General features: G+C 50.0%; 1 protein-coding gene across 4 annotated transcripts in view; it reads left to right on the top strand.

Annotated features, from left to right (window-relative positions):
* The first annotated feature begins 249 nt into the window (after positions 1-249).
* SEMA4D (semaphorin 4D) overlaps positions 250-19,021 on the top strand; it is a 105,310-nt gene continuing 86,538 nt past the window's right edge. For all 4 annotated transcript variants that reach the window (XM_073805879.1, XM_019936284.3, XM_019936276.3 and 1 more), the window contains exon 1: positions 250-425. The gene's annotated coding sequence lies outside the window, so the exon portion shown is untranslated. The remainder of the gene's footprint in view (positions 426-19,021) is intronic.

Raw genomic sequence — 19,021 nt, forward strand, 5'->3', positions numbered from 1 at the left:
TGGGAGGTGGTACGGGCCAGCGGGGGAGGGGGGCAGGGAGGAGTAGAGGAAGGTGAAGAAAGGGGAGGGAAAAGGGGAGGGACGGAGAGGCTAGGGGAGAGAGGAAGAGGGCGGAGAGCCGGGCGGGGAGTAGGAGGAGGCAGGGGAGAGGGGGAGGGACGAGAGAGGAGGCGGGAAGGGGAGGAGGGGAGCAGAGGAGGGGCCTGCGCACCACCCCATGCCCTCCCTCCCGCGCCGGCCTCCGCGCCCTCGCGCGCCGCAGCATCCCCGCGCAGCCTGGCCGCGTCGCCCCTCCGCGCCGGGCCTGAGAGCCGGCCGCCTCCGCCGCCGCCGCCGCCGCCGCCGCCGCCGCCGCCATCATTCCTACGCCCGCGCTCTCTGGGCCGGGCACCTCTGGTCCGCGCGGCCAGGACGCACCGCGCCAGGTAAGGGCCGTTGGGCAGAGGGAGGGCGCGGGCCGGGCAGGTGCGTGGGGGCGGCGAGACCCTCCCCGGGCCGGTCCCCAGAGCCCTCCCGGAGCCCCCGACCCGAAGCCCCGTGACTCCTCCCCGGACCCCCGGACCCTCACGGAGTCCCGTTCCCGGAGGTCCCTGACTCCTCCCCGGACCCCTCCCGGAGTCTCCACCCTGGACCCCCAGGACCCCTCCCCTGCTCGGCTCCTTCCCTGCCCCGGCGCGCAGGTGGCTCGGCGGCTTTGGGGCGGCGCTGGGGGCTCGGGGCGCGTGGCCAACCCTGCCCAGGGGCGGGGGCGGTGCGTTCGGCCAGGCCCGCCGATCCTGTCCTCCCGGCCCCCGCCCCACTCTGGCCATTCGGGCCTGGCCAGGCCCCGCGGCTTCTATTTCTGTCTCCGAGGCCGCGGATCCTGGGCGCTGGACCTGGAGCCGCGCACTCAGACAGGTGGGGCAGGTCGGGTCCCTGGTGATGAATGCTGCAGGCCTCGGCTTCCTTTAGGGTTTTGGCTGCGTGATTCTAGAACAGCCAAGGAGAATCAGCAGCCTTAGCTCAGGGCTGCACCTGTTGCAGCCGCTTGGTGAGCTGCAGGAGGCTGAATCCACTGGGGTTTTGCCAATACAAACATGGAAAAGAGAGTTGGGTCGTGGTGATCCTCTTCGTTTATTTGATTTAGTATTGGAGGTGGGGTGCATGGGAGTCTGGAGGTGAGCAGTTCACCGAAAATGAGGCCTAGGCCTCATTGTCAAGGGCAGGGACCTGCTTTCTGGAGCGTTTGCCATGCGAAGTTGTTCTGCTTTTGATTTGAAAACCTCCCTTTATGTTAAGCACATCTAGGACTTGGTGACTGTGGCCAAGTGCCTGGCTCCCCTGTTCTGAGTCTATTCAAATCCACTAGGCGCCACTGAGCGGAAGTTTCCTTTCCAAGGGGTAAAGTGACATCGGTGACCTGTCACCTCATATCTGCCCCAGGCCTGCGGCCTGCCTTCTGGCTGCCTGAGGGCCGTTATTTGGGAATGTTTACTGTGTCCCAGAAACAGACTGCCTCGGCCAGTGCTGAGGCCAGGATTCTGGTAGAGATAATGCCCCGATTGTCACTTGAACCGTTGGTGTCTGTGCATAACGTCTGCAAGAATAAAGAAAAATAAAGCAGGCCTGCTCTGAGTACTCCAGGCACCAGGGATAAAACCTACAAGAATGAGGGGATGGTGAGGGACACGCTGGGGTATTTCTGTGGACAAGGACTGTCCCCCCCAAGAGGCTGGACCTTCAGATTGAACAAAAAAGTGTTTGTAATACAACCAGCAGGTAAACCAAATAAAGAAATAAAAACTAATTGCTGGCACTGAGAGGCAGCCCTGCCCAGTTCCACTCTTTCACCATGTTACAGGACCCCGAGCTGACATGGGAACTGACTCCCTTTGATTGTTGGAAAATACAACCTTTCAGAGACCCTCCACTGGTAACCGGGGTGCTCTGGCAGGCTTGCTCAGGGTCCCGGCAGATGGTGCATCCACCCCGGCTCAGGAGTAGGGGGCAACGCCACACCACACAGCTGTCCAGTGGGTCTGGGGGCAGGGAGATGACCTTAATGACTCCTTAATGATTCACTCGTGGTCTGTTCCCTGTGGGTCAGCCAAGGCGGGTTTCATCTCAAGTGCCTTCCCCACACCAGGCAGGGATGTTTAGGCCAGTGCTTGGGAGTGCACACTAATGGCTGGCTCTGAGTGAGGGGGGAGGACCATCCACTGGTGCCAGCACATAGCAAAATCAATAATGTGTTGCAGAGATCAATGGTTTTCTTGCTGGTCCTCTGTGCTTCTAGAGGGAGCCTGCCTCTCCCACACTGAGCATGGACAGGCCCAGGCTTCCCTCCCCTCCCTCTGGGTTCCATTTCTGGTGGGGGGAGGGGGGGTTCGGCCGGGATGGTGGCCAGGAGCCTCTTCCTAACCCCTTGTTCTGTCTGATGAGCCTGGGGCCAGAGCTCTTGGGTTGGCAGTTTGGACCCATGTTCCCTCCCCACCAGCAGGAGTCCCCAGTGTCCCTGGGTTAGGCCCCTGCTGCTGTGTAAATGAATTGGCTTTCTGATTGTTCCATAATTAACAGCAACCTTCCCCTCATGCTAAGAATTTGTTTGATCAAAAGAACTCCTGGGAAGGTGATGTGGCAGGTGGTGCTTCCCAGTGCCCCCAGTCCCCCATCCCCAGGCTCTTCTGAGAGTGATAGCAGTGGCCAGGTAACTGTCCAGGCCTGCAGGGTGCTGTGGGGTGAAGCTGGCCATGTAAAAATATACAAATGAACTTGCCATCAGTTGACTGTTGAGGGTGGTTGCTGGAAGAAAGACTACCGTCCTTCCTGGGGCTTGGCAGGTGCAGCCTCCCCAGCTCCACCCGTGCCACTAGGGCCCGTGGCCACTTGAGGATGTCGCGGGGCGTCACCCGAGAGCAGGCTGGTTGGGCAGGCTCCTCTGCACTGGAGACTCATTCAGCACAACTCATGGCCATTTCAGCCTGCCTGCTGTCAAGAGGTGATGTGGGGAAGTGGAGATTTATTAAGAGGAAATAACTGTTGATTCAGTCAAGTGGAGACAGTGTGTAAGTGGGCGTCACCTGGAGCTGGGATGGCGTTTTTCGGTACGTCAACTAAGGTGACCTTTGGGATAGGCAGATTGGCTCATCCCAGTTCCTTGGAGTGGCTCACTTTCCAGCTGCCTGACCCTTCCCGAGTGCATGAACGTTTACCTGGCAGGGTAGTACCTGGGCCAGGCATCACAGCAGCCCAGGTGTTGTTCCCCCGTAACTGCCTTCCAGCGTGTCTTGTGATCCTCCACTGGGACATGGTCCCTTATTTGCTGTGATAGTCTCAAGATGCTGTCTATGAAAGTAGAGACTGCGTGAAAGTGATTCTTGACCCAAGAATCACTCCTTTCAAAAATTATGGTATTTATGAGACAGTTGGACATTTGTTGAGTGAATGATGATTTTAAAGGATAATTATATTCCTTAGAAACAGCATTGAGGTTACGTTGAAGCAATCTTTAGCCTTTAGTGATAGATACTGGAGTTATTTTCAGAGGAAATGATACAGCATTTGAGATCTGTTTCAGATCTCAGCACGGGTTGGGGTGGGGTGGGGTGGTGGAGGGGCAGGATTGTCCATGGTTAGATGGTTGTTGGCTCTGGGTGACCATACCTGAGAGTTCTTTATTCTGTTCAGGCCACTTCTGTGTATTTTTGAAATTCTTTACCGTAAAAAAGTTAATAATCTAAGAATCCCATTCCCCCCCACCCCAGAATGCCATAGGATCCTTCACTTCATGAAATAGTTGAGGGTTACTTTAAAAGAAGTGCCTGTGTATTAAGTGAAAACACTGCTCCTTAGTGTAGACTGTATGGAATGACTCCTTTTATGCATGTGTAGGTAATAAGGTGTAGAAGCATCTGGAAGGACAGACGCTGTGTATTGAATAGATGATGATGGAGTGCCACTGTGGATGAGTGGGACAGGCACTGCTCCAGGCTCTAAGGACATAGCTCCAAGCAAGAGTGACTGTCCAGCTAGCAACAGGGGTGGGAGGGAAGGATGTGTGTGTGCATGTGAGTGTGTGTGCTTGTGTGTTGAGGGAGGGTTGAGAAGGGGGAGGGCGGGAGGAGCAAGGGGAACCTGTCCTTTCAACCCCATGTACTTCTGTGTGGTTTGTTTCTTTTACAGTGGGATTATTTTTGTAATGATAAAATGTATTTTTAAGCAGGGGTCTCCATTAGGGAATAGAATAGCCTATTTTAAATATTAAATTTCTAAATCTAAATTCTAAATGGATTTGAGTTGTAGGAATTCATGTTCCTACACAACTTAATAACGGATGATGTGGCTTAAATGAGGCATTCAATGAATCGATAGTCACTGATGCTCTGAGTATGTGATCTGTGGGCCATGAAAAAGAGACATTGATACCCTGACCTCGGCAATAGCGGAGACAAGACCCAAACCCTGAAAATTAAACAGCAACATCATCTCTCAATGGGGGCAGTAAGCTGAGGGACCATCCTGGTCCTGGGCCGTGGGATGGGGAAAGCCCTCAGCTCAGACCCACCACAGTCCTGTTTTAAATGGAGAACCACCTTCCCTTCCATGGCACTTGGCCCAGAAACAAAAGCAAAGATGGTCCAGGGCCTTCGTGGGTGGATTTCCACTGCTAGTTGGATGACCTGCCACTGTGGGGCTGTCCCACACATTTTTAGCAGTTGCTGTTTTTTCTTTTAGTAGAGGGTATGTTAAGTCACTTTAATCTTATACCAACAAAAAAGCATAAAAATCCTATATCCACAAAGTAAAAAAGTACAAGTTTTCTGGGATCCTAAGTTTTTTTTTTTTTTCTATTTTCCTGTCCTATTGCAAGAAATTTGAGTTGCTTAAGCACCAGAATGTAATCTGCTTTGATCTAGCGTTTGGGTGTTGTTTGGCTCTGATGCGTGTTTTGATTTTGTTTGCAAGGACACTACGTTCCTGGGGGCCTGCCCTGAATAAGGGCCTCAGCTGGACCCCACTTTGTTCTCACCGTGTGTTAGGGAGTTTTGTTTGTTGTTGTTGTTTACTAGTATTTTCCGTGGCTGTGGGAGGGCACAGCCAGGCCTGCAGCAGGGTGGCTCTGCTCTGAGCCTGGGGTCTTGTCTGTGTGGCCGTGAGCCGCCTGCCATCAGAACGGGCTGTAAATACACAGCCCATTTTCCCATTGAGATCAGACGTGTTCCTTGCATCTTAGTGCTTCCCAGAGGCCTTAGGGATCCTGCCCAAGTAGAGCTGTGCTGTCTGGGCATTCAGGGCACACAGGAGGTCTGTGTCCTTTGTAGGTGAGGTCCCATCATTCATCTTTCTTGAGGTGAAGGAATTAGATACCTTTAAGCCCCCTTTCAACTCGCAGATTTGTCCACTTCATGGAGTCTCACCATTTCCCCCAGCAAATGTTTATTGAGCTCCAGTTGCAGCAAGAAACCAAGAGACAGAAGGCTCTGCCAACTTGGCACTTATGGTCAAGTAGCGGGTGATGGAAGGCTAAGGAGAAGAAATAAGTCAGAATGTCATGCATCGGGGCCATAGTGCTATTGTGGGGTCCAGGTGCTCAAGGGAGACAGCAGTTTGGGGGAGTTTGAGATTTGAAATTAGGTGGCTTGGTGGGCTGATGGAGGAGGTGAGGAGTGACCCAGGGGGACATCCCAGCACACTGTAGCAAGACCAGGGGGCGGGTGAGGCTGGAGCGCAGGAGCAGCCCCATGCAGGTGGTGGGTTTGGCTAGATTCTGGTATGTTGTGAAGATGGAGCCAACAGGATGATTGGAGCAATAGAGGAGTGCAAGGTGACCTCGAGATTCTTGGCTCAGGCAACCTGAAGGGTGGAGTGGGCATCATCCTGAGATGGACTGTCTGTGGGCAGAGCAGTTGTGGGGAATTCGGGAGGGTTGCTGGCTCTCCAGATAGTACCTGTGAGCTCCGTTGCTGTCCATGTGCTGGTGGTGAGGGGCTTTTCAGGCAAGTGAGGCTGGAGTTTGGGGGAGTGGCCTGGGCCCGGCAATCAACCTGGCTACTGCCGGCACACAGGTGTGATTTTTAAAGCTAAGTCAGCACAAGATGGCAGGAGAGTTGGATGGATGGAGGAGAGGAGAGGTCCAAAGTCAAGGGACCAAGAAGGAGTGCTATCAGGGCAGGAGAAAGCCAGAGGTGTCAGGGGCATCCAGGGCCATGGGCAGATCATGCATGGGGAGGAGTGGCTGCCTGGCCAAGGAGTCCAGTTAGGCCAGGACTGAGAATTATCCTTGGAGAATTGACCTTAGCAACATGGAGGTCATCAGTGTCCCGATGAGAGGTATAGGGGAGCGGTGGGCCAGGAAAGGGGGGAGAAGGAGAGCTCAGGACAGCAAGCGTCGGTAACTTTTTCGAGAATTTTGCTGTGAACGGGGCGCTGACAAATGGGGAGGAGCTGATGGGCATAAGGATTTGAGAGAAGGCTTATGTTTCAGGTTTCTGTCCTGAAGGGAAGGACGGGGTAGAGGGGAAGAGTGATGAAGAAAGTGGGGTGGGGCCCTTGCCCAAGTCGTCTGATAGGGACAGATGGGAGGCCAGCTGTTCCCCCGCAAGCAAACTTTCATTGGCTCTAGTGTGCACTGCCCCTCTGCTTGGCCCTGAGGTATGCAGACAGGGGAGAGGAGCCAGGGCCTCAGAGAATGGTTATGGAAGTTTGTGACAGCAGAGCCTCTGAGTACCGCAGTGGGTGCCCAGGGGCGATGGAGCGCTCTTGGGTGGTGAGCACAGAAGGCCTGGAGAGCTGAGTTTGCTAGGCTCCTGGGCAAGGGGTGGATGCCCTCCTGGCTGAGAGGACACCTGTGCGGGGCAGGAGAAGGGCGAAGGGGGGCCAGGTCCACTGGCCTGATGGGCCTGGCCAGAAACAGAGGCTGAAAGTGGGGCTGTGTCCTCACAGCCAGAATGTGAGCATTTCCCTCCTGATGTTAGCCTGGCATTTCCTATATATAGGCCCCATTCACTAGCGAGGACCTGCGTGTTATCTGCAACACTGCCTTAATTCCATATCCACTGAACGCTACGTGAATGAGAGAGAGAACCCATCTGCAGGAGTGGTTCCTATGCCAGCGGCATCACATCCCCCGAACTTGCCACAAGTGCAGGTTTTCACCTCTACCCCAGACCCCCTGAATCAGAAGCTCTGGTTTTAATAGGCCACCCAAGGCTGGGCTAAGCACAGCCTGCCCTTGTGGGCTGCACTCTGGAGGGCAGACAGGAGGACAGAGGCAGGGCTGTGGGCCTCACTCTGGATGTCCATTAGACTTGGGGTGTTTGCCTGTAGAAACAATGTTTCGTTAACCAGTATTATTGAGGCATAATTTACGTACAGTAAAAGGTACTGTTTTAAGTACCCTGTTCAGTGAGTTTTGACAAAGGTACACAGTTATGCAACCGCCAGGAGTGGGTGAACTCTGGCCTGCAGGTCAAGTGCACCTCACACATTCATGCACCCACACCATCCCTGGCCACTGTCAGCCGGAGTTGAGCAATTGCAACAGAGATTGTTTAGCTTGTGAGCCCTCCCCAAATTTCCTGTTGCCTCTTTGCAATCAGCCCTCCACCCAAGCAATCACTGATCTGCCGAAATTAGACTATTATGAGATTTGTTTCTTCAAGAGTTTCAAAATGGAAGCATGTATTGTAGACTCTGTGTCTAGCTTCTTTCCCTTGGCATGTTTTTGAAATTTGGTACACGTGGGTGTACCATGGTTTATTAGTTAATTCACCTGTTGGTGGATGTTTGGATTGCTTCCTGTTCGAGGTTGTTGTGAATAAAAGTGCTGTGAGCTACAACTCAACACAAAAGGAAAAACAACCAGTTGAAACATGAGCGAACGTATTATATCTCCAAAGAAGGTAGACAAATGACAAATAAGCACATGAAAAGATGCTCAGCGTCATTAGTCACTAGGGAAGTGCAAATCCAAACCTCAGTGAGATACCACTTCCGTCTCACCAGAATGGTTTTTATCAAAAAAAAGGGAAATAATAAGTGTTGGTGAGCATATGGAGAAATTATAAATTTCATACATTGCTTTGAGAATGTAAAATGGTAGAGCAACTTTGGAAAACAGAGATTCCTCCAAAAGTTAAATATAGAACTGTCATATGACCCAGCAATTCTACTCCTGGGTAAATACCCAAAAGAATTGAAAATAGATATTCAGACAAAAACTTGTTTACCACTGTTCATAGCAGCACTGTTCACAATTTGGGAACCAACCCAAATGCCTATTAGTGGATGAATGAATAAATAAATGTGGTCCCTCTAGACAATGGAATATTACTTAGCTGGAAAAGGAATGAGGTACTGACGCGTGCTGCAACATGGATGACCCTTGAAAACATTATGCTAAGTAAAAATAGTCAGACGTAAAAGTGCACGTGTTGCATGATTCCATTCATACAAAATATTCAGAATAGGCAAATCTACAGAGTCAGAAAGCAGATTAGTGGTTGCCAGGGCTTGGAGCAGGGGAGAATGGGAGCGACTGCTTAATATGTACGGGCTTTCCTTTGGAGCTGATGAAAATGTTCTGGAACTAGATAGTGGTGATGGTTGCATACCCTTTAAAATGGTTAAAGTAGTAAATTTTATGTTATGTGTATTTTACCACTATAAAAAAGATATAGGGCTTCCCTGGTGGCACAGTGGTTGGGAGTCCGCCTGCTGATGCAGGGGACGAGGGTTTGTGCCTCGGTCTGAGAAGATCCCACGTGCTGCGGAGCGGCTGGGCCCGTGAGCCATGGCCGCTGAGCCTGCGCTTCCGGAGCCTGTGCTCCGCAACGGGAGAGGCCACAGCAGTGAGAGGCCCACGTACCGCAAAAAAAAATAAATAAATAAAATAAAAATAAAAAATGCTGTATTCATTCGTATGCACATCTGGGTGCAGACAGGTGTTTTCATTTCTCTTGAGTAACTACTTAACAGTAGAATTGTGGGGTTGTGTGGTAAGTGTATCTTTAATTTCATAAGAAACTGGCAAACCGTTTTCCAAAGTGGCTGTATCATTTTACATCCCTACTGCTAATGTGCGAGCACAGTTATTTCACATCCTTGCCAACACTTGCTGTTGTCAGTCTTTTTAATTTTAGCTATTCTAGTGGGAGTTGTGTTGGATCATGGACATTCTAGTTGAGTATCTTTTCCTGTATTTAGTAGCTATTTGTATTTATTATTTTACGTTTTTGTTCAAATCTGCTGACTTTTTTTTTTTTTTTTTCCCTAAAGAGATGCTCAGGACTTACCCTGACTCTTAGTTGAAACTAACTAACTTACCAGATTAACTAACTACCTACCAGACTCTTAGTTGAAAGGCCTGGCGGGCTATGATGTAGAAACAGGGGCTGGTTTTTTTTTAAAATTAATTAATTAATTTATTTATGGCTGTGTTGGGTCTTCATTTCTGTGCGAGGGCTTTCTCTAGTTGTGGCAAGCGGGGGCCACTCTTCATCGCGGTGCGCGGGCCTCTCACTATCGCGGCCTCTCTTGTTGTGGAGCACAAGCTCCAGACGTGCAGGCTCAGCAGCTGTGGCTCATGGGCCCAGTTGCTCCGCGGCATGTGGGATCTTCCCAGACCAGAGCTCAAACCCGAGTCCCCTGCATTGGCAGGCAGATTCTCAACCACTGTGCCACCAGGGAAGCCCCAAATCTGCTGACTTTTAAATTGGGCTATTTGTCTTCATATATTTGAGTTCTAAGAGTTCTTTACATATTCTGGATTCAAGTTCTTTGTTAGATATTTGTATTGCAAATACTTTCTCTCAGTCTGTGGCTTACCTTTTTACTTTATTAATGACATCTCCTTGGGACTTCCTGGTGGTCCAGTGGTTAAGAATCCGTCTTCCAATGCAGGGGACACAGGTTCAATCCCTGGTCAGGGAGGTAAGATCCCACATGCCGCAGGGCAGCTAAGCCCGCGTGCCACAGCTGCAGAGCCCACACACTCTGGAGCCCACACCACCACTAGAGAGAGGCCCGCATGCTGCAACGAAAGATCCTGCACATTGCAACTAAGGCCCGACGTGGCCAAAAATTAAATAAGTAAATAAATATTAAAAAATGGTATCTCCCAAAGGGCATATATTTTTAGTTTTAAGTCCAGTTATATCAATTATTTTTAGTAGTTTAGGCTTTTTGTGTCCTATATAAGAAACTTTGCCTCGCCCATAGTCATAAAGATTTTCTCCTGTGTTTTCTTCTGAAAACATTATGGTTTTAGCCTTTACGTTTAGATCTGTTATCTATATTGAGTTACCTGTTAACTGGAAAGAGCTAAGAACTGAGGTTTATTGTTTTGAGTGTGGATAGCCAGTTGTTCCAGTGCCATTTGTTAAAGAAACTGTCCTTTCTCCACAGAATTATTGGCATCATGTTTGAAAAGTAATTGAGAATCTGTGTGACTTTGTTTCAGGCTCAATTCTGGTCTGTTTTGGCTTATTCACCATTGACCCTAGAACCACTCTGTATTCATGACTTGCTGTGTAGTAATTCCTGAAGTCAGATAGTGAGACTTCCAATTGTACTTCCTTTTCAAAATTGTGTTGTCTAGCCTTTGCATTTCCATATAAATTTAAAATCAGCTTACCAGTCCTTCTACGAAAAAGCCTGCTTCGATTTTGACTGGGGTTGCGTTAACTCCTTAGATCAACTCGGGTAATGTAGAAATTTTAACAATATTGAGCCTCAGTCAGCGATCATGGACTACCTTTCTGTCTGTGTTTGCCTTTCTTCATTTTTCTCAGCAGTGATTTGTAGCAGTCACTGTAGGTCTTATACATATTTAATCAAATTTATTCATAAGTATTTTATGGTTTTGAATGTTATAAATGGATTTAAACATTTTTTATTTTCTAATTGTTTATTATACTATAAAGAAATACAGTGGATTTTTACATTGTTTATTCTATCACCTTTCTAAATTTACTTATTTGTTTGAGTAGCTTTTCTGTAGTCCTTCAAGATTTTTGCACAAAGATAATGACAGTTACAAATAGGGACCATTTTACTTCTGTCTTTCCAGTTAAAATGCTTTTTATTTCTTTTTCTTTTATTCCATTGTCTAGGATGTTTAACAGAAGTGGTGACAGTGGGCATTCTTACCTGTTCCCAATCTTAGGAAGAAAGAACTTGTCTTTTCATTAAATATGGTGTTAGGTGAAGATTTTATATAGATGCCTTTTCTTTTTATTTATTTATTTATTTTTGGCTCTGTTGGGTCTTCATTACTGCATGCGGGCTTTCTCTAGTTGCGGCCAGCGGGGGCTACTCTTCGTTGTGGTGTGTGGTTTTCTCATTGCGGTGGCTTCTCTTGTTGTGGAGCACGGGCTCTAGGCGCACGGGCTTCAGTAGTTGTGGCAGGCAGGCTCAGTAGTTGTGGCACATGGGCTTAGTTGCTCTGCGGCATGTGGGATCTTTCTGGACCAGGGCTCAAGCCTGTGTCCCCTGCATTGGCAGGTGGATTCTTAACCACTGCGCCACCAGGGAAGTCCTATGCCTTTTTATTTTGAGGTTAAGGAAGTTTTCTAGTTTGCATGGAGTTTTTATCAGGAGTGGATGTTGAATTTTGTTATATGCTTTTTTTCTGTATCTGTTGAGATAATCATATGGTTTTTCCTCTTTTTTTCTTATTAAATATGCTGAATTACATGAGTTAATTTTTGAATGTTAAACAACCTTGCACTCCTGGCACAAACCCCAGTTGGTCATGATGTATAATCCTTTTTATGTATTGCTATATTCAATTTGCTACAATTCTGTTAAGGTTTACTTATAACTATATTCATGAGGGATATTGTATTCTTTTCCTGTAATACCTCTGTCTGGTTTCTGTATCAGGGTAATGTTGGCCCCACACAATGATTTGGGAAGTGTTCCCTCTTCATTTATTATTATTTTAAGAGTTTGTGGGCTTTCCTGGTGGTGCAGTGGTTAAGAATCCGCCTGTCAATGCAGGGGACATGGGTTCTAGCCCTGGTCCGGGAAGATCCCACACGCCGCGGAGCAGCTAAGCCCGTGCGCCACAGCTACTGAGCCTGCGCTCTACAGCTCGCGAACCACAACTACTGAAGCCCGTGTGCCACAACTACTGAAGCGCGCCCGCCTAGAGCCCATGCTCCGCCACAGGAGAAGCCACTGCAATGAGAAGCCCATGCACCGCAATGGAGAGTAGCCCCTGCTTGCCGCAACTAGAGAAAGCCCGTGCGCAGCAGTGAAGACCCAATGCGGCCAAAAATAATAAATAAATAAAATAAATAAATTTATTTTTAAAAAAGAGTTTGTGTAGGATTGGCATTGTTTCTTCCTTAAATATTTGATAGAATTTATTAGTGAAGCTATCCTGGATTTTCTTTATGGGGAGGGTTTTTAATTATGAATTCAGTTTATTGATATAGGGCTATTAAGACTTTCTAATTCTTTTTTATAAATTTATTTATTTATTTTAATAAATAAATTATTTTAATAAATAAATTTATTATTTATTATTAATTTTTGGCTGTGTTGGGTCTTTGTTGCTGCAGGCGAGTGGGGGCTACTCTCCGTTGCAGCGCGCGGTCTTCTCATTGCGGTGGCTTCTCTTGTTGTGGAGCACGGGCTCTAGGAGCATGGGCTTCAGTAGTTGTGGCACGTGGGCTCAGTAGTTGTGGTGCACAGGCTTAGTTGCTCCGCAGCATGTGGGATATTCCCGGACCAGGGCTCGAATCTGTGTCTCCTGCATCGACAGGTGGATTCTTAACCACTGTGCCCCCAGGGAAGTCCCTCTATTTCTTTTTGAGTCAGTCCTGGTAATTTGTGTGTTTCAAGGAATCTGCTCATTTCTCCTAAGTTGTCAAAGTTGTTGGCATAAAATTGTTTATAATATTCCTTTATTATCCTTTTAACGTCTCTGGATTTGCATGATGTTCCCTCTTTCATTTCTGAGCCTGGGATTCTTTAAGAAAAAAAAAAAAAAAACAGAGCGAAACAAAACCCCAGTGTCTGTCCCCACACCTGCCCAGTTATATCAGAATCTTTTGGGGTGGGAGGGAGGGCATGGATCCATGCTTCTGACAACTGCTCAGGTAATTCTTGTGCAGCCAGAATTGAGAACCTTTGACGCAGAGGAAGGAGGGGTTAATCTTTACTTACCGGTAGTCCAGGCAGGCCTCCCAGAAGCGGGAGAAGGAGGATCTGAGAGAGCAGAGGAGGATTTGGGTCCTGGAGTCTGAACACAGGGTTTGTTTGGAGAACAGCAGGCCAGCAGCCTTGGCTGGGGCTTTAGGTTTGGTGTGGACCCTGGTTGGGCCTGCAGGTGCGGAGGGCGTTCTGTATGTGCCAGATCTTGGAGTAAGCGAGAAATGGGAAGGAAAGCAGCTGGCCAGGAGACAAGGCCTGGAACACCAGACCACACGGCTTAGACTTCCTTCTCTGCAGGGTTGTTGTTTGTTTTTAAGTGAGATCTCCTGAGGTATAATTTGTGATCAGGAAAGTTCACCCATTTTAATGTCCTGTTCTGTGAGTTTCAAAACATAGTCATGTAACGACCACCAAATGGAAATATGGAAAACTTCCATAATTCCACAGATTTCCTTGTGTCTCTCTGGAGTCAGGTCCTTCCCCCACCTCCCCGCCCCAGCATTCACAGATCTGTTTTCCGTCCTTATAGACTCTTCCAGAATGTTGTATAAGTGGAGTTATACAGTGAGCAGCCTTTGAGTCCAGCTTCTTTCACTCTGCCTAATTGTCCAAGGGTTTGAGCAGTAACTAATGCAATCAGATCCCTGGTTAGCGGTGACTCTGGCACCTCTGGCTTATGAGTTGGAAAGGCGAGTTTGGAGACAGGGAGGCCGTTATGGGAAAGGGTGACCTAGTGATATTTGTGGTAAATGACCTGAGAAATGCCTTCTATACCTGTCTCATGGAATCTTGACCACAGCCCTATCAGCCCTGTCAGGACAGTTCTTCCCTCTTTTACAGGTGAGGACGTTGAGAATGGAGAGAATAAGAAATTTATGCACGGGGTCTCTCAGCCAAGAGGTGGTGGGACCAAGATGTGAGCAAGGGGGCGGGGGCCTGAAGCCTGCAGGGAGGTGCACTCTGCATACACAGCTCCTAATGCACTCACCGAGGGGTGGCCAGTGGTTGAGGTGTTTGAAAAATTTTAAAGATGTGTGTACCCTCGGCCATGGCGGTTCAGTGTCTAGAAGTTTATCCTAAGGAATCATGGATGTAAAGAATCATTTATTAGAAAGGGTGCTGGGTGTTGATAAACAGAAAACCCAGATACCAGCTGAAAGCCCCTGACAGATGGTCAGGGATGAGGAGATACAGTTAGGCTAGCCCATCTCTAAAAATAGTAGTGTAAAATATGACTAATTTGCTGGGGGATCAACATATCACATCAGGTGCTGAGAACCATTCCTAAAGCAGTACCTACAGCGAGGACCTATAATTTGCCTAGAAAGCACTGGATAGACTGTGTCCAGAACAGGAGTCACATGGTTAGTTGATGATGTGGCTTTTGTTTCCTCCTTGGTGCTTGTCTGCGTGTCTCCAGTTTTCTGCAGCAATAAAGGAAAAATACAAAGAAAAATGGAAAAACACAACTTCATATCACATGTGCGGGTACACACACATCATATGCCTTGTGAGTCTGACACGCTTTTCTTAGACTTGTCATACCTGCCTTGTTTAAAAAGCAGGTGGGAGTTCTGTTTGTTGTACTTTTAAATGAAAAACATACTGTGGGAAACAGACCAGCCACGCCGGCCTCTCCAGACAGGGAGAGAGTAGCTGCTTGGGTGGGAGTGCGTGGCTGCCCTGAACCACGCACAAGGGGTGGGCCCGCCACTCTCCTCCATGCCTGGCTCCAGCGAGAGCCCATTCTGACGGTCGGCATGGGGTTGGCTGCGAGGTCCTGCCTAGGCCCTGTGTGTGGTGTGTGCGGCCTCAGCAAGGCCTGATCCGTTCGTGAGTGGGGTCGGCAGCACCGGTTCCTGGGGGCTGTGGAATTACAAAATGAGGTGACAAGTGAAACATCCCTTCTTGGCAGACTTTGCACCGGGATGCACATGGAATTCAGTGTCATATTTAAAACCAAGCTTCAGAGAGGTTTCGGTGCTTGTCTAATGTTGCTGAAAACATTTTATTAGAATATTAAAACCTCATGGCAATCAGGGAGCCTGGCTGCTTTCAGACCCTGAGGGCGGCTCACAGTAAGACATGTATTTGTACTGTGAGGCAGCATACCTGCATACGTGTGTGTGCACACGTGCATACAGGCATGCATGCACACACACGCATGCCCCGCTAAAACCAAAGTTTTCCTCAGCATGGCACTCACCCCTGACCACGTACAATGCTCTCTGATATTTTGTTTAGTTGCATTGTATTGAAAACGGTTTTCACCCACACATGGAAAAATATGAAATCCCATTTTGTCATCTGGCCCTACGCGCGGCTGCCTGGACATTTTAAAATTATGGCATTAAGCCAAATGTGCAGGCTACATATTATTTTATTTCCCACATCAACCAGTGGCTGTGGTGCCCTCATCCTTGGTTTCTGTGAGTCTGGGGCTGAGTGCAGGTTGGAGCCTGGAGAAGAGGAGGTGCCCCCGCCTCTGCAACAGCTGCCATGGGGCCACACACGGGTGCCAGGAAACTGGGTCAGAGCAGAGCTCCTGATCCACAGAAGTGGATCCTTGGCGGGGTCTTTGAAACCTGACAGAGTGGCTTGGGTTTCAAATGTGAGATCCCTCGGGCCTCTCTGGAAGCAGGGCGGCCTCCGTTATGTTTATGTCCCTTCCCACTTGATGGACAAGACCACCAAGGGAGCAGGGCTTGGTTTTCCCTGGCAAACCGGGGAGGGGGTGGGAACACAGTTTTTAAAATAGATGCTCAGTGCTTAGGGTCTGGAGATGCAGGTCCTCTCTGGTCTGTACTGATGGCTCTGAAGCCTCCTGAACCGGTGGGCATGGACTTTCTGTCTGGGGAAGAAGGTACCACTTACAGTGAGCAGAAGGGACAGACGTCCGCTTCAAAAACAAGCGAGGCCCAGGACGCACTCGCTTTCCCCTCTCCCTGGGAGAGGAAGCAGCATGTGTGCACACCAGCCCTCTCCCAAGGCCCAGACTTCTGCTGAGATGTTTTATATCAGGACTATTTTCAGGCCTTGAGTAGCATTTCTGTTGCAGTCCCTAAAGACAGGAAAACACTTTGTCCAAACACAGCCCCTTTTGTTAACCACATCAGGTGTCAGACTCTGCAGACCGCTGGCTGGGGGCTTGGGGAGCAGTGGCGTGGCTTCTGCCACCAGGGTGATTTTCATGAGCTTGGCAGCAGCCGTTAGCTGCACTGGCTGAGAATGGCTGGGCACTTCCCGGAGCAACCAGAGCCAGCAGGGTGCTTGTACCAGCCTGGCCTGTGCTTCTCTTTGCACTTTGTGCAATGCCTGTCTGTTGAGAGCTGAAGGAGGATGGGTCTGTTGGAAAGAAATGTGCTCCTAAGGCTGTGGTGTCACAGTTGTCTTCTGCCCAGCAGAGTGACCTCTGTGTGGCTCTGGGCCGGCCCTCCTGTCCTGGGGCACCCTCTCTCCAGGAGAGCAGCCCAAACAGCAGCAGCTGATAGACAGTGGCACTCACCCTCTGAATTCCAGGGTCAGGGTGAGCTTGTCGGTGTCAGGTCCCACCTGGGAAAGGCCACCTGCCTTCTGGCTGCCCTCTTTTCATGGCTGCCCATCACTGGCTGCTTGGCAGTGGGTTCCCTTGCCCCGCTCGGTGTGGCCTCTCTTCCTTTCCCACCTTAAAATGCAAGGGAAGGTCAACAAAACAGAAGCAGCAGCAGAACCGTCTGGCCTGCCCCTGCTTCTGTTTTCATCTTCCCATTTTCCTTCTTCCTTCTTCAGTGAGATGTTTGCAGACTTCACAGTGATGCACACGTGACCTTGCTTTGCTCACAGATGGAGCCCAGCTGTGTGGTGCCCAGAGCACCAGCAGCCCCGCAGCCCTTGGGCCCTTGCAACACTCCTCCCCGAGGGTACTGTCCCCACTGATTGCAGCAGAGGTGCATTCTGGCTGGGTTTGGTTTTGCATACACTGGGTTCTGGAGCACACCCATGGATGTCCCTCAGCTCCTGTGTGTGGCTGGCCTCGGGCCCTGCTGCACACCCAGGGTTCTTTCTTCTTCCCCACCGTCCACCATTCCATGGGGGCCGTGCACCACAGTTCACATGCCTGCGATGCTGTTGGCTTGGTTTCTGGCTTGGGCCATTATGAATGTAGCTTGTGAACATTCTTGTCCCTTTATTCTCCGTTCAGGATGCCCCTGCTGCCATCTGGCCCCTTGGGGTCTCTCCTTGCCACCCTCTGCCTCTCCCCGCCTGGCGGGCCCAGCGAGGCTGGGTGGAAACCTCCCTGGTCATTGTAACATGGTGGTCCTTCTCTGTTCCACAGTTCTGTCTCACTGCATTGTGCCCTCTCACTCTGCTGTGCTGCTGTTCATGCCTTCGGTGAGCAGGTGACGTGCTCTGCGTGTCCCAGGCGCTGTGTTTGCAGCAGGGGAGGGGGATGTGGAGGGAGAGCACCTAGGATGTGGTGTCTCCAGCCGGATGACAGCACATAGGCACGCTGACGGGGGATGTGTGCCACCAGGGAGGGAAGCTTGCGTGTGGGTGTTGACCACCAAGGGTGGGCTTGAGGTCTCTAAGGTCGGGAATGCTGAGTCGGAACTCAAGAACTGCAGGAAGCAGCCGAAGCTGAGTAGGGAGAAAAGCTGTGGCAGTTTAAATAAAGTACATGGCTGTAAATCCGTTAGCACTGCTGTCGCTGAGGTGCTGTGTCTGTCTTCCCGGTGGGTGGCCTCTTGACTGCTTGGATCTTGGAGCCCTGAGATGCCAAGTAAGGGTCTGATGGCCCTGCGGCTGCCATGCTGTGAGGAAGCCCAACCCCCAAAGGCCACGTAGCACTGGGACTGCAGTGGGCAGTCCTGGTCTCTGCACCCTCATCGCTAGGACCCTGATGTGTGAGGGGATCGGCCGTCACATGATCGCAGCCCTTGGCCATCAGGACTCCAGCCGGGCCCTCAGACGTTGGAGCGCAGACAAGAGTCCCTGCTGGGGCCCGTTGGGACTCCCGGCTCACAGAACCGTTGAGTGTGGGGAAGTGTCTTGGGCCACCGAATCCAGGGTGGTTTGTTACACTGTAGTGGTGGCTGGAACAGAGTGGTGGCTCCCCAGGAAGCGGGCAGGGCCTGCGGGTCGGGTGGGGTTAGCCCGGGACACAGGTGCTGGGTCAGAACCATAACGGGTACAGTAATGGTAATTACTTGAATTTCATCCTGCGGTTTTTCATTGTCTTTGTAGCAAGGAGGCCTTCTGCCTTTTCCATAAACTGACTGTGAAGGAAAACATGCTTACACTTCATAGAATCACGGTGTGCATGCATGTTTCCTAGGGTCACCGTAAGAAAGCTTCACAAAATGGGTGGCTTAGACAACAGGAATTTATCTTCTCCTAGTCCTGGCAGCCAGGAGTCCAAAATCAAGGTGTTGGCAGGTGCTCCTTCTGAAGGCTCTGGGATAGGACGCTTCCTGCCTCTTCCAGCTTCTCTTGGCTCCACGTGTCCCTTGGCTTGTGGCCACATCACTCCAAAATCTGTCTCCATCTTCACGTGGCCTTCGTCCTTGTGTCTCTCGTCCATGTATCTCTTATAAGGACCTTTGTCAGTGGATTTAGGGCCCACCTAGGTGACCCAGGATGATCTCCTCTTAACTCCATGATCTGAATTATTGATACGTCTGCAAATATTTTTCCAAATAATGTCACATTCACAGGCTCTGAGTCAACGTTCTTTGCAAGCTACTGGAGCACATGAGAAGGCAAGAGAAGTACTGAGTGGGGCTGGAAGGAGGCGGGTGGCCCTGGTGGGGTGGGGCCTGGCCTGGTGGCTGGGTGCAGAGGGAGGGGGTGTGGCCTGGGGCTGGCAGGCATTCACCTTCTCCAGGATATAGTTCAGCGAGGC

The sequence above is a fragment of the Tursiops truncatus genome, chromosome 6, assembly GCF_011762595.2.
Source record: "Tursiops truncatus isolate mTurTru1 chromosome 6, mTurTru1.mat.Y, whole genome shotgun sequence".
Taxonomy (NCBI): Eukaryota; Metazoa; Chordata; class Mammalia; order Artiodactyla; family Delphinidae; genus Tursiops; species Tursiops truncatus.